The sequence below is a fragment of the Sander lucioperca genome, chromosome 6 (assembly GCF_008315115.2).
Source record: "Sander lucioperca isolate FBNREF2018 chromosome 6, SLUC_FBN_1.2, whole genome shotgun sequence".
Lineage (NCBI taxonomy): Eukaryota > Metazoa > Chordata > Actinopteri > Perciformes > Percidae > Sander > Sander lucioperca.
In genome coordinates, this window is record NC_050178.1 from 14,564,536 (window position 1) to 14,578,704 (window position 14,169).

The window sequence follows — 14,169 nt, forward strand, 5'->3', positions numbered from 1 at the left end:
GGGGAGTGCTGCTCTGTTAGGGAACATTGGATTAATAGTTTAACATATTGGGAATTCACTTTTTAACATTACTGTCACCTAAGAGTTTTATTACAAATCATTTTACCTTTATGTTAACTATCACTTTGTCTGTGTGTGTGTGTGTGTCTGTGTGTTCCAGATGTTTTATTTTAATGATTATGTGATGTTGTATATTGTCTATGAAGGAATATGAATTGTCTTTAATGCATTTATAATAGTTGTATCTTGCAGTGTTGTCAGTGTTATAAACTTGTTATTATATCTTGGTCTATATCTATAATCTATCGTCTGTATAATAAACATTATTAATAAACAATACAACTGTTCTGATTGTGATTTCTGATTAATTATTATAAGCAACATATCTCTCTGGGTCTGTAAAATGTTTCTTATGTTAACTTTCAGTAAGTAAAGTTGATTTCTAGAGCACATTTAAACACACATTAATCTGACCAAAGTGCTGAATAAAAGAACATTAAAACGTAAATATCAAAACCCAAAAAGAAGATCCCAACACCAACAACAAGCAGCAGTTCCCAAACCCAGAATGATGACATGATGAGACCAGATAGAGAGATTAGAGAGTTCTAATGGCTCTTTATCCCAGATATAAAAACAGAAATGGAGGGAGACCATCTGATATGTGAAGGCAGCAGCTTCCACCGTCGTGGAGCAGCAGCTGGAAAGGCTCTGTCCCATATTTGGCAGTTTGCAGATGATCTGTATCTGTGTTTTATTATAAAGTTAATGAAATAAAAGGTGTTGTACTTTGTCTCAGCTACAGCTCTGAGTCTCTCCCTCTGCTCCCGTTTACCTCACCACTGATCTCACTTCATGTCCCGCCCACAACACTATCTGGTTGGTAGATGTTAGACGAGTAACAGCCAATCAGCACTCACCACTGAGTCTCACTTCATGTCCCGCCCACAACACTATCTGGTTGGTAGATGTTAGACGTGTATCAGCCAATCAACACTCACCATGACATGCAGCAGCCTCAAGTAGAAGCGTCTCCGGTTCTGGGCAAGTCCAGTTGTCTGTATATATGTACATGTCGAGTTGTCTGTGTATATATATATATATATATATATATATATATATATATATATATATATATATATAGTTGTGTTCAAAATAATAGTATTCCAACATCACTAACCTCATAAATAAAATTATTTGGTAGAAGTGATATTTCTACATGGCAAATAATTTACTAGTAAGTGTTGTAGAGTCATAGAAAACCAACAGACCCAACAGTCATGACATGCATGCTGCTCATTCTGTGTAATTTAATCTGTAATTGAAAGGGGCATGTTCAAAATAATAGTTCAGTTAGTGAGGTGATTGATCCTGTGAAGAAACAGGTGTCAGTTATGGCCCATATTTAAGGAAGGAAGGAAGCAAATGTTGTGCATGCTGGTTATAGTGCATTTCACACGGAAATACTCAGCAAAATGGGTCGTTCCAGACATTTCTCTGAGGAACAGCGGACTTTGATTAAAAAGTTGATTGGAGAGGGGAAAACATATAAAGAAGTGCAGAAAATGATAGGCTGCTCAGCCAAAATGATTTAAAATGCCTTGAAATGGCATCCAGAGCCTGAACGACGTGGGAAAAAACGGTCAACTACCATTCGAATGGATCGAAGAATAGCCAAAATGGCAAAGGCTCAACCAATGATCAGCTCCAGGAAAATCAAAGAAGACTTAAAGTTACCTGTGAGTACTGTTATGATCAGAAGAAGGCTATGTGAAGCAAAGCTATCAGCTAGAAGCCCCCGCAAAGTCCCATTGCTGAAAAAAAGACATGTACTGAATAGGTTGAAATCTGCCAAAGGACAGATTGACTGGCCAAAGGAGAAATGGGGCAACATGATGAGAGACAAATAGTTCTTTTTGGGTCTAGGGGCCGCAGACAGTTTGTCTGACGACCCCCATGCACTGAATTCAAGCCACAGTCCACTGTGAAGACACTAAAGCATGGTGGTGCAAACATCATGTTATGGGGATGTTTCTCATACTGTGGTGTTGGGCCTATTATCACATACCAGGGATCATGGATCAGTTTCAATACATCAAAATACTTGAAGAGGTCATGTTGCGTTATGCTGAAGAGGAAATGCCTTTGAAATGGGTCTTTCAACAAGACAATGACCCAAAACACACCAGTAAGCGAGCAAAGTCTTGGTTCCAGATGAAGAACATTGATGTTATGGAGTGGCCAGCCCAATCCCCGGACCTCAATCACATAGAAAACTTGTGGGGTGACATCACAAATGCTGTTTCCGAGGCCAAACCCAGTAATGGAGAGGAATTGTGGGTAATGTAGTTCAATGGTCCTGGGCTGGAATACCTGTTCACAGGTGCCAGAAGTTGGTCGACTCCATGTAACACAGATGTGAAGCAGTTCTCAGAAATAATGGTTATGCAACTAAATATTAGTGCAGTGATTCAAAGTAAAGCAAACCCATGAGACATTTTTCAGTTTATACAGTAAATGTTTGAGTTTGTAAAGAAAAATGCAAATACTGCTATTTTTTTGAACAGCCTAATATTCCTTTTTCTTCACCCTCATTACCTTGTGTATTTAGTCTCTGTGTTGTCTTTGTCTGTTGTCAGATCATTGTTCTGTTGGTTCCGTTGGTTTAATAGTTTAACATGTTGGGAATTCACTTTTTAACACTACTGTCACCTAAGAGTATTATTATATATCATTTTACCTTTATGTTAACTATCACTTTATGTATGTGTGTGTGTGTGTGTGTGTGTGTGTGTGTGTGTGTGTGTGTGTGTGTGTGTGTGTGTGTGTGTGTGTGTCTCTCTCTCTCTCTCTCTCTCTCTGTCTGTCTCTCTCTCCTGGCTCCATCTAGTGGACTGATAGTAGAACTACAGCAGCTGATGATGTACTCAGTGATGTGAAAGAGACAAGAAGAGCCAATGACATGTAGTGTTATGTTTCCTCTGCAGATAAAAGGCTGAGTTCATCAGCATGGATCAGTGTGAGGACAGAGGAACCACTCTGAGTGGGGAACAGGACAGAGGAACCACTCTGAGTGGGGAACAGGACAGAGGAACCACTCTGAGTGGGGAACAGGACAGAGGAACCACTCTGAGTGGAGAACAGGACAGAGGAACCACTCTGAGTGGGGAATCTTTCAGTCAGTAACGGAGCATCGACAGCAGTCCAAATGTCATTTTGTTGTGAAAATCTGCTCCTGTTGCAGCCCTTCCTGCCTGCTTCCTGACAGGTGGAGCTGTGACTCATTCCAGGGAACAGCTCACCTGTGTCAGAGATTTCTCTCCAGGTGGAGAGTGACCATCTTCTTCATCAACTCTTTGGGCTGTTTGAAGAAACTGTAAGTTGCTGTTTGGTACTTTAACAACACGTTAGTCTTTGGTCTCTTCAGGGTTAGTTTCTGGCTCTGTAATGTTAAATATAATGTTTCTACTTCACTTCTTATTTCCTCAGAAAGTGTGGACGACTCTTGTATTATAGATAAATCAACATGTTGGTGATTGTCTGTCACAACCGTGAGACTGCTCTAAATGAAGGCTGAGTTTGAAGATGGGTGGGGTCCGAGCCTTTCTCCTGCTGTCAGAAAACACACCGTCGTCTCCACCAGCGTAAAGTCAGACACAACAGGACTCTACTGTTTCCTCTGGAACCTTTCAGAATAAAATGTAGTGACCTAAATGCTTCTGTTACTGTTGTAGTAATGTATGGAGGAGGAAGAGAAGTGTCTTCATGTCATTATGTTTAACGTCTATACACAGGCAGGGTTTCTCTAACATTGTAATGTTTAGGTGTAGCACCAGAGCCGTTTTAGGTACCATCTAACTGAATTAATGTGAATGTGATTATCAAAACCAACTTAATAACTTTTCTCAGATCTAATGATTGTAGTCGGACTTCTTTAGGTTCAAGGTTCGGCTTTATTGTCATTATACAACAGAATTGTCCAATGAAATGCAATTGTCATTTACAGCTGGCTCTGATGAAGTTAAGTTACCAACCGGGCTGCCTCTGTGGACTTTGGGCTAAAATATCGGAAAAAACGTCAAAAATTGTCAAAACATATTCCAAAAAGGCGACTAAAAGGAGCAAAAACCTCTAAAAAGCCCCTCCATAAATTCTGCCTATGTGTACATAGTTTTCTCTCCACGTTAGTTATCTGGGCATTAGGGCTCAACGATGTGGGAAAAAAAATCTAATAGTGATTTTTCTGCCAAGTTTGTCTTTTGTCTCTTCAGGGTTTGTTTCTGTCTCTGTAATGTTAAATATAATGTTTCTACTTTACTTTTTGTTTCCTGAGAAAGCGTTAAGGACTCTTGTGTTGAAGATCAGAAAGCTGTCTGCAGCAGTTAGTGTCGGTCATTCTATTCGCTGACCGGACTGATGTGGAGACAACAAACTCAGCTCATTTATTCTCTAACTAAATCAACAAATATGGAACTGCGTCACTATGAGCTGGCACTCCTCCAACAGGAACTAGTGTAGTTTCTTTATGATGCAACTTTGTGTTCAAATTGAACAACATGTTATTTGTAGTGTCCAATCCTAATCAGGGCACTCTACAAATAGAGTAGGTGTAGAACACACTCTCAGCAATCATTTGGTGTGACAGTGGCGAGAAGAAACTTCTGACGTCTAAATTCCTGCATTCAGATATATTAGTATGCACAAATTTAAGTTACAAAATGTTGTAGGTTTCCACAGAATTAATCTACATTAAAAAATCCACAGGACCACACGGTAAAAGTTTAACTATTTACTTTTACACAAGAAAAAATACAACAGTGCAAAATCCACTTCCAAAAAATGATGCAGAGAGCTAGAGAGAGAAGTTGAGAATGGTAAAGGAAATTGTAGTATGCCAATTATCACAACATAAATGACTGCATTTCGGCTCCTACAAACGTCCAGTAAGAATGCTTTTACATCAGGGACCTGAGCCCAGATCTGCTCTTTTTAAATTAAAGAAATTCTTAGTCGACTAACACTCAAACGATTTTATCGACTAATGGATAGTTGATTTAATGGACAGGTCTGTAAAACAGAGTTTCTTCTCAAAGACTCATGTTAAAGCTCCACTTTAAATCCTGCTTTTACATTAGATACCCAGGACAGCAGTGCCGATCCTGACCTCCCTGGGTATTGAGATTAATTATAACTGAGCTATTAATATCTTTGTAGCACATACTGACAATGTCTACAAAGTTGTTTCCACTCTGGAGTCTGTCTGCGCTCTCTGGATCAAACATCATGACAGCACACAGCAGCCCTGCTGCAGCTTTGATTCAAACATTTAGTCCTTCACTTCATCTCAGAGGAACAGATTACACTCTCACAACTCCATTACATCCACATTCTTCACATTGATCCATTAGAGGGTCAATACATCACATCAAAGAAAATAAGTCCAGAAAATAATTCATCAAAAAATTTCATATCTTTCAGATTTACTGTCTTTATGCAAAAAAAATAAAATAAAAAAAGGATTTTAATAAAATATAATATAAATATATAAAATAAATATAAAATATATGTATAATAAAAACGATTAAAATAAAGGGATATAGTATTACCAAATAAATACATAAAATGTAGTAAAATGTAATTTAAAAAGTGGGGTGAGTGTGCAAGATAAAAAGATAAAAATGAAACTAATAACATCTGTAAACATGTTTTAATGTGTGAATATGTTTTGTGGCACTCTGCTTGTAGTTCCTTCTGATGTCCACCAGAGGGCGCCATGATGTCACTCACCAGCACAGAGATGAAAACAAACTGGGGACTTTGGGTTAGTGACATCGTCGGGGCGAAGGCCCTATTGCCCTTCTGTTTTTTCTTCCTTTTGTTTTTCTCCTTATTCATTTTATTGTTTGCGTTTGAGCGCAGTTTTGAGGTGCTTGGGCTACTCGAAAACTTAAGAAAATTGGTATGTCTGTCAGACTTAGTGAAAATTGCGATCTGACATGGGTCTCGGCTTGGGCATGGCAAGGCATGCCTTGCCCTTGCATGAAATTTGGTAGGAATATGTATCTTATCCAGACATACAAAAAAAACTCTGAAGTTTCCTCTGATGATGGGATAAAGAAGTCATGTTTGATTAAAACAAAAAAAAGAGCAGCTGCTGATGAGGGTTGGCAATCTGACGGCCTTGAAGGAGCTGATGGGATAACATTTCACTGGAACTGCACAATAAATAAATCACAAAACTTGTTTGATTACATTGGTAATTTTCGTTGCAAGCTTCACTGTGCTTGTGAATTGGCAAAGTAGAACATGTCCGTTGCTCAAACAAAGATGAAAAGATGGTTTGATTCGGATGCTAAATGTAGATCTTTCAGTCCAGATGATAAGGTTTTGGTATTATTGCCCATTCCTGGTTCTGCCTTGCAGGCTCGCTACGAAGGCCCATATGTAGCCCAATGAAAAGTGAGCGACCGGGACTACATAGTTGCCACTCCGGAGCATCGACAGTGAAGTAGGTTGTGTCCCATAAATATGTTGAAGCCATACCTGGACAGGGAAGCTATCCCTCAGTCCTCGGTCAGAGCGGTCAAAGCGGTCGTGGCGCTGTCCAGTGCTGAAATGATTGATGAGGCCCAGGCAACTGTGGCCCTGTCTGGTGCTGATTCCACTGTGGCCCTGAAGGCTTTGACGATGTCTGATGTTGAGGATGTTGTTGGTCCGTCCAGTGCCGTTGTCCAAGGACGGTTGAAAAATTCAGAAATTTTGTCCCAACTTGATGAGTGTTTTCCACATTTGACTCAGATTCAGCATGAGGATGTGGTCAGTCTAGTAAGTTCTCACACCTCTCTGGTTTCAGATGTGCCAACTATAACCCATGTGCTGCAGCATGAAATTGATGTGGGCGATTCGCCGCCAATACAGCAGCATCTCTACCGAGTCAATCCCATCAAACGCATCCGTTTGCAAAAGCAGGTTAATTATATGTTGGAGTACGGCATTGCGGAGCCTAACTCATGGAGTTCGCTGTGTCTCCTAGCTGATAAATCCGATGGCTCTGACTGATTCTGCACAGATTTTCGAAAGGTGAATGGGGTCACGAAGCCAGATTGTTATCCTCTTTCCCGGGTTGATAATGTTGGCAGTGCCAGTTATATGTGTGTGTATGTATATATATATATATAGGGATATTCAATTCAAAGGGATGTAAGGCTGCATGGTGAATGGGTTAAAGATGGATATAAATGTGTAAACATCCCAACCGGTTGAAATAAAAAGTGAATGTTGATGCAGTTGTTAAACGTCCCAAAACGTAATCTACTTTAGATTGACCTTGTTTGACTTCAGACTACGTCTTAGTTTATTTATCTGAAGAGATTTCTTTCTTTTTATTGAGTTATTTTAAAGATGATTTTTTTTGGACATTATAGGCCTTTATTTCCACAGGACAGATGAACACAGATGACACATGAAAGGGGAGAGAGAAGGGGAATGACATGCAGCAAAGGGCTGCAGGTCAGAGTTGAACCCCCGGCACCGCTGCATCGAGGAGTAAACCTCTATATATGTGCGCCTGCTCTACCAACTGAGCTAAGGCCAGATTATTGAGTTATTTTAATGTAGCATTAGTTTCAAACATCTAATGTTTATTCTTTACACGCACCCCTCACAGAGACACACACATACACAGACACACACACACACACACACACACACACACACTCTCACAGAGACACACACACTCACAGAGACACACAGACACACACACACACACACACACACACACACACACACACACACACACACAGACACACACACTCACACACACACAAACACACACATACACACACCGACAGACACACACACACACACACACACACACACACACACACACACAGACACACACACACACACACACACACACACACACAGACACACACACACACACACACACACACACACACTCACTCACAGAGACACACACACACACAGACACACACACACACACACACACACACAGACATATACACACACTCACAGAGAGACACACACACACACACACACACACACACACACACAGACACACACACTCAGAGAGACACACACTCACAGAGACACACACACACACACACACACTCACAGAGAGAGACACACACACACACACACACACTCAGAGAGAGACACACATACACACACACACAGAGACACACACACACACACACACACACACACACTCACAGAGACACACACACACACACACTCACAGAAAGAGACACACACACACACACACACACAAACAAACACCCCTCCCTCTCTCTTATCTCTCCTGTCTGGATAGAGAGCTGATGCTGCAAAGTTTCCTCTGATGATGAGATAAAGAAGTCATGTTTGATAAAAAAAAGAAAAAGAGCAGTTGCTGATAACGGTTGGCATGGCGATCTAACGGATAACATTTCACTGGAACTGAAACCACGCATGCAACCAACGACTGCGTTCGAGCTAACGTTAGCCATATCTCCCATCTCTAGGAGTGGGGGGGGTGACCTGGTGAATAAGTGCAGCATTGTGATTGGCAGTGTTTGGAGAAGGAAAACAAGTCACTTCTTGTTAGATTTTTGTGTCTTAGGTAGAGAATTGTTATTTGATAATTGATAAAAAGTGTTTGATGCAAATGAATACTGAGTGAAAGTCTGAGAAATAACTCGTGGTTTTGGAGATTGGGGGTGTAGTTTGAGTGAGAGGTTTCTAAAGTCATGTTAGGCCTACATAGTAGTAGTAGATAACTGTGTGTGTGTGTGTGTGTGTGTGTGTGTGTGTGTGTGTGTGTGTGTGTGTTACCTGCAGGTCTGCTGCTTGGTCCCGGCGTCTCGTCTCGGGGCAGTGGCTGGAAGGAGTAGACGAGGTCACACTGAAACACAGATCACATCTCTAACAAACATTTCTACGGTAACACATGTCCGCAGTAGAGGTGTTGAAATAATATAATAATAATAATTGATGCATCGAATCGTGGACATGGACGATGCTGCATCGATTATCGACCTGGCTATAATCGATTATTTCTGTTTACAATTTAATGTAGGCCTAACAACCTTTCTGTTGACATATTCTGTTTTGCACATTCAGGAAGTGCCATGTGCTCAGTACTGTAGTTTTATGTATCCAATTTATTTAGTATTAGAGCACTGCAGAATGTTTTGTTTTTGAAGCTTGAAAAGCTATGAATTAAATATCCTATATGTCTTTAATAGAAAAATGTATTTCATGCATCTTGACGCATCGTGATATCGAATCACTGACATGATAATCGTAATCTAATCGGGAGATCAGTGAAGATTCACACCTCCAGTCTGCAGGCTAATTGTATATACAGTATATATATATATATATATATATATATATATAGCTAACGCAGCAGCTAACGTTAGCCTACCGCTAGCTAGTTAACACTATACTCGACAGCAGCTAACGTTAGTCTACCGCTAGCTAGTTAACACTATACTCGACAGCAGCTAACGTTAGCCTACCGCTAGCTAGTTAACACTATACTCGACAGCAGCTAACGTTAGCCTACCGCTAGCTAGTTAACACTATACTCAACAGCAGCTAACGTTAGCCTACCGCTAGCTAGTAGCTGGATTAAAAACAGTTACAATGCTGACAGCTAACACTAAACGGTGTAAAGTGTGACTGTGTTTTACTGTAGAGGATTCAACACCGAGGTGTAACAATCTGCAGCTGCCGTCGGAGAAACAACACAGACGGTGCGTTCAATGAAACTGGTAAACTACAGCCTCGTGGTGCATTTGACATTATTGTAAATGTCCTTTTCCCATCTGGTGGTTGTTTTTGTCGTTCAACAGCAATTTACTAGTGAAATAAATTATTGTTATAGTTATACATTATTATTAAATCATTTCATTTTGACCATATGGCCTTAGCAATAAACAAGCCGTTCTTTAATGTCACTGACTGTTGTTTAGTACCCTTTTTTTTTTCTTTTCTTTTTAACTTTCTTAAAAAGTATCGGTTCAGGCACCGTTAATTATGTATGCGATTAATTTCGAATAATTAATTACAGAGTATGTAATTAATTAGATTACATTTTTTAATCGATTGACAGCCCTTATATATATATATATATAAATAATAAATAATTTTTTATTTGTTTTATTAGGGCCCGAGCGCCGACAGCGGCGAAGGCCCTATTGAAACTGAAGGAATTATTATTATTTTCCCGGCAAATGAATTGGCTTTTTGAGGGGCTTAACATATTCAAAAACTTACCAAATTTGGCGGTCGCATCAAGTCTGGTGAAAATTTACGTATTTTAAGGGCTTCGGGAATATGCGCGCAAAAATGGCTCGCTAGCGCCCCCTACAATGTTAAAAGAATTGAGCCCCTGCAGTGCGTTTAACGTAGACTCACGAAACTTGGTACACATATGTATCATGTCAAGATGTACAAAAAACGTCATTGAAGCCATACCCTAAGCCCAACAGGAAGTCCGCCATTTTGATTTCAAAGTTCGAAATTAGTGCAATTTTGGCCATTTCCACATGTCGTACTTTAACGAACTCCTCCTAGAGATTTTATCCGATCAACTTCAAATTCGGTCTGTGCCATCTTAAGACATTAAAGATGAAAAGTTGTTAAAAGAAAAACTTTTCGTCATAGGGCGTGGCCGTGGCGGGGCGGCCATTTTGTGCGTTTCGCCGCCGAAACAGGAAGTGGGTGTAACTCGAGTGTACATTGTCCGATTGGCTCGAAACTTTTCAGGATTCATAAGAGTCCAACCCTGAGGACAAATAAAGGCCGATATTTACTTAAAGTCATAGCGCCCCCTAGTGGCAACAGGAAGTAGGCCTAAAAGTCAAGGTGCTATACTTTAACAAACTCCTCCTAGAGATTTCATCCGATGTACTTCAAACTTGGTCTCTATCATCCCAACACCTTAAAGATGAAAAGTTATTAAAAGAAAAACTTTTCGTCTGACGGTGTGGGCGTGGCGTGGCGGCCATTTTGAGTGTTGAGCGATGAACAAATAAATTGTTGTAACTTGAGTGTACGTAGTAGTATCTGCCCGAAAATTCTCACAATTGACAAGGGTCCAGGCCTGAGGACACCTACAGGCCATATTTGACTTTTGGTCATAGCGCCCCCCGCTGGCAACAGGAAATGCGCCTTATATGACAAACATCATCCGATTTACATGAAACTTAGAATGTGTGGTCTGCGTGTGACAATGAGCCGGCCCCTATAATATAACCACGCCCACTTACTCAGGCCACGCCCCCTTTCATAACATTTGTACCGTTTAAGGTAGAGTCTTGTGTGAGGTGTCATTGAACTCAGCAGAGAGTTGCTTCTTCATTGGTGATGGTTTGGCCCGCCCCCTATGCTTAAGCCACGCCCCCTTTCATGAATGCTGATCCATCTAAGGTAGAGTCTTGTGTGAGGTGTCATTGAACTCAGCAGAGAGTTCCTTCTTCATTGGTGATCGTTTGGCCCGCCCCCTATGCTTAAGCCACGCCCCCTTTCATGAATGCTGATCCATCTAAGGTAGAGTCTTGTGTGAGGTATCAGTGAACTCAGCAGAGAGTTCCTTCTTCATTGGTGATCGTTTGGCCCGCCCCCTATGCTTAAGCCACGCCCCCTTTCATAACATTTGAACGATTTAAGGTTGACCATTGTGTGAGGTATCAATGAACTCAGCAGAGAGTTCCTTCTTCATTGGTGATGTTTTGCCCCGCCCCCTATGCTTAAGCCACGCCCCCTTTCATAACCTTTGAACCGATTAAGGTAGACCCTTGTGTGAGGTATCATTGAACTCAGCAGAGACTTCCTTTTTAATTGGTGATGGGTTGACCCGGCCCCTATAATTTAGCCACGCCCCTTTTTATAACTGGTGACCCATTTAAGGAAGAGTCTTGTGTGAGGTGTCATTGAACTCAGCAGAGAGTTGCTTCTTCATTGGTGATGGTTTGGCCCGCCCCCTATGCTTAAGCCACGCCCCCTTTCATAACATTTGAACCATCTAAGGTAGAGTCTTGTGTGAGGTATCATTGAACGCAGCAGGGAGTTCCCTTTTCATTGGTGACGATTTGCGGTGTCTGAGTGCCGCACAAATGCACGGTCGCAAGGAGCGGCGACCGCCGGTGACCCCGACGCGCGCAGAGGAGCGAGGGCCCGTCCATCGCTGCTTGCAGCTTTAATTATTTATTTTATTTGTTAGGGACCATGTACAATTTTTAACATAAAAGTTGCCATTTGATGCATTGTACCAGAGTTAGCCTTAGGGTGCTGACACACCAAGCCGATTATCGGCCGTCGGACCATCTGGCGAGGTCCGTGACTCGAGTCTGTTTGGTGTGTTCCGTGCCGTCGTCCGTTGGAGATGCTGTCGGCCTTCATTTTGGCCGACCTGACATGTTCAGTCAGAGACAGGGCAGTCGGGACTCACCCGGAAATGAGGAGCAGATGAGACTCTCAAGATCTGATGAAAATCTTTTAAACTGACCTTTGTTGATCTGAAATGAAGACAGATTCAGCAACTGCACGGCCTATTTCTCTCTTAAAATGTTTTCAGAAACACGTTTCGGTGAACTATTTTAGTCCAATATGAGATCGTATTCTGAACGAGCCGCCATGAGAGAAAAATGATGGAGAAAAAAGAACCACGTGACGCGTTCGTCCTATCAGCTGCCGTTTTTTTATTTTCTGGGAAACAATCAGACTGTTAATGGAAACAATACAGAGCAGCGCCGCCTGCTGCTATGGAGATGTAATACGTTTCGCGCACGCGCAGAGCGTATGCTCAAGTCGGCGTCTCTTCGGTGTGTTCTGAGGCACTTTTTGGACCTCGGGGACCCAACTGATCAGTCCGACTGGCTCTTCTGCCGACGGTCGGCCATCTGGTAGGTGTGTAACTACCTTTAGGCTAATTTACATCTGCAGTCCCTTCCAGGCAGCGCTGCCTGGAAGGCACTGGGATTAGGCAATGGTTAGGGTTAAGGTTAGGGTTAGGTGCCTTGAAGTCAACGGTCGCAGCGCTGCCTGGAAGGAGACGTTGGGGGCTTAAAACACTATCGAACAGTGTGAGCAGGAACATGTGATCAATCTGCTGCTGTCAAGGCTCAGGAACTTCACAATAAAAGCTCAACCTTCAACACATGAAGCTGTCTGATGTGGCAGCGTCTTGGTTCCAAAAAGCAGCCCTGTTATGGGTCGGCTGTGTTCTCCCCGTCCTGTGTGTTGTCTTTTTCCTCTTTCCCCTGTTGTCTCTGTCTGTGTTGTGTTTGTCTTCACCTGAAGTTGAGAGGCGTGGCTATGGAGGATCTGGGTCAAGGGGCATGGTCATTCACTGCTGCACAGTTTCCACACAGCTGCAGCTCATTCCATTTCTCACCTCAGCAGTATATCTACCCGGGCTGTTCACCTCTTCGGCGCCAGATCGTTAAACTACTCTCGTGGTAACTTGGCTCTGTGTATCCTGCTTGTGAGTCTTGTGTTTCCTAGTACTCTGTTTAATCCTGTTGTCCTTTGTTCAGATCCCTCTCTGAAACTGCTGCTTACAACTTACCTGTGTGACCTGCTTGCTGCCTCCCCGCTGTGACCTGTTGAGCCATTGCTCCGCCAATTCTGCTGTGCTGCCGACTTCCACCCTGCACTGCTCGCTCACATATTCCTCTGGATTCCTCTCGGTGAGTCAAGACTGGATTCTCGCAGACTGTCTTCTCTGAGTCTCAGTTCTGCCCGGGATCCCTCACTGCCTGCCTGCCTCGAGCTTCATTACCATCCATAAGCTACACTGCCCAAACCTCCCCTCTTAGCTCATTTAAGACTGACTGACTGTTCTGTGTGTGTGTGTGTGTGTGTGTGTGTGTGTGTGTGTGTGTGTGTGTGTCCACTAGAAGATTCCTAGTGGAACAGCTGAAATTGTAAACCTTGGAGACACTTGAAACAAAGTCTGGGAATGTAATGTGTACGCTGAACAGATAAGGTACATTCATTTCTCCCTGGATAGTTGAGACTTCTCAAATAGTTGAAATAAACGGGATGTCTAAACCTTGGGGTAGAAAGTGGTACAGAGGGGAAGAAGTGTCTCCTGTATGTCTACTATGTTTGAGTGTAAGAAATGTTGCGTCATGTTTAGGCAGGGGGCATGTCTTTTTA

General features: G+C 42.1%; 1 long non-coding RNA gene across 1 annotated transcript; it reads left to right on the forward strand.

Moving 5' to 3' along the window:
* The first annotated feature begins 2,867 nt into the window (after positions 1-2,867).
* Positions 2,868-3,713, forward strand: LOC116061845. Its single transcript, XR_004107821.2, has 2 exons — positions 2,868-3,376; positions 3,490-3,713. It is a non-coding gene; the product is annotated as an uncharacterized LOC116061845 (long non-coding RNA).
* The last annotated feature ends 10,456 nt before the right edge of the window (positions 3,714-14,169 follow it).